Raw genomic sequence first — 1839 nt, forward strand, 5'->3', positions numbered from 1 at the left:
ATCGTTGTATGTACTTCATACTTGTTTGAATTGTACTTTCATTTTCATTTAATTTAAATAAAAGTTGAAAAAATATCAAAAAGTTTAATAAAATGCCATATTTTTTACATATTTATTTATTTATTATACAAGTATTTTACTGCTACGAAGCTCTAATCCTGGCGATTTTTTGAAATATCTGTACAATACATTTTTCTGTTGTTGTTTTGCAGCAACAGAAAACATTTCTGAAGTAATTTGGCGGAATGCTGCCGATTTGCAAATCCGTGGACGTATAAAAATCGTAAAAATCCGGGTCCGTTCCGAAAAAAAATTAATTAGTTTTCTAAACTATCATACTGCATATCTTGGACAATAAGTTTGCATCAAAAAAATGTATCCTGCTATTTACCTAGTAATGACATTCTCGAATATAGCTGGAAATGCGCCTAAAAGTATGCAACATCTAAAATTTTTAATCTGCTGCATCAGGTGGCTTAGCCGTGTGTACTTTCATATGTGCGCCTAAAAGTGCACAATAAACTTGTCACTCATACACATCCTGCCAAGCGCTCAGATAAAATTAACCATACGCTAATTTGGCAAACCGTACTAGGCGCCCAGAAGAGACCAGCAAGCAGCTGTAGAAAGGTTTTTCCGGAATATCTCGAAAACCAGTAGCGGTATAATTTTTTTGACAATTTCTTACTGAGTGCCATCGCGAGGGCAACATTTCTGCATACCATTTTTTTTTTAATTACCTCATGCCGCTAGCTTATTAAAATCAATTTTAGTACACAAAGCGACAGGAATAAGAATATTCATTGAAATATCTTTGCTATAGGTTGAGGAAAAACATTTTTTGTCGCATTTGGGACGAAGAGCAACCTGAAATGATTCAATAGCTGTCATTTCATTCAGAAAAACCAACGATTTGGTGTGTTTTATGTACCGATGAAATCATCGTCTCTATTTCTTTAAAAATGATGCCAGTGAGAACGTAACCGTTACCATGATTACCTACTAGCTCGTGATCTTCACAACATTTGGTTTCAACAAGACGACGCCACTTCCCATACTTCGCATCAATCAATGGATTTATTAAGAGAACACTTCGTTGAGCAGATAATTTCACGTTATGGACCGGCAAGATCGTGTGATATCACAACGTTAGACCTTTTCGTGTGGAGATATTTAAAGTCTAAAGTCTATGCGGGCATTCACGCTTCGATTCAGGCCATGGAGCAAAACATCACGCGAGTCATTTGCCAGCTACCAGTCGAAATACTCGAACAAGTCATCGAAAATTGGATTCAACGGATGGACCATCTGAGACGTTGCCAAAATTTGAAAGAGATAATCTTCAAAAAGTAAATGCTAAAGAATGTTCTATCGAATGATAATAAACATTTCTTATTAAATTTGAAGTTTCTGTGTTTTTTCTTTAAAAAAAAGTAGGGAACCTGGAAATGGATCAATTCTTATTTATGTAAATTAATTTTGAATATTTTTTTTTGGAAATTTATTTTGAAATTTTTTTTTATCCTATAGCTTTTTGTTGATCCCTACTCTTGGCTATAATGTGTGTAAATTGGAAACGTAAATGAAATCCCCATTAAGCTAGGCAACTCTTCTGTATCAAAAAAATGCAAACACACTCTTCGAAACTTAGAAAAATCAATCATTACGTTAATTTGTCGGATTGTATCAGGCGCTCAGAAGTGATTCTTGTTTGAAATATCTCCAATACATCGGCATCAAATTTTTTACCTACCCCGGTCCACCAGCATCGAAAAGTGATTTTTTTAAGACAACTTCCAAAATATTTATTAAAACAAACAAACAATTTTTTTTAGATAA

The sequence above is a fragment of the Bactrocera dorsalis genome, chromosome 2 (genome assembly GCF_023373825.1).
Source record: "Bactrocera dorsalis isolate Fly_Bdor chromosome 2, ASM2337382v1, whole genome shotgun sequence".
NCBI classification, from domain to species: Eukaryota; Metazoa; Arthropoda; class Insecta; order Diptera; family Tephritidae; genus Bactrocera; species Bactrocera dorsalis.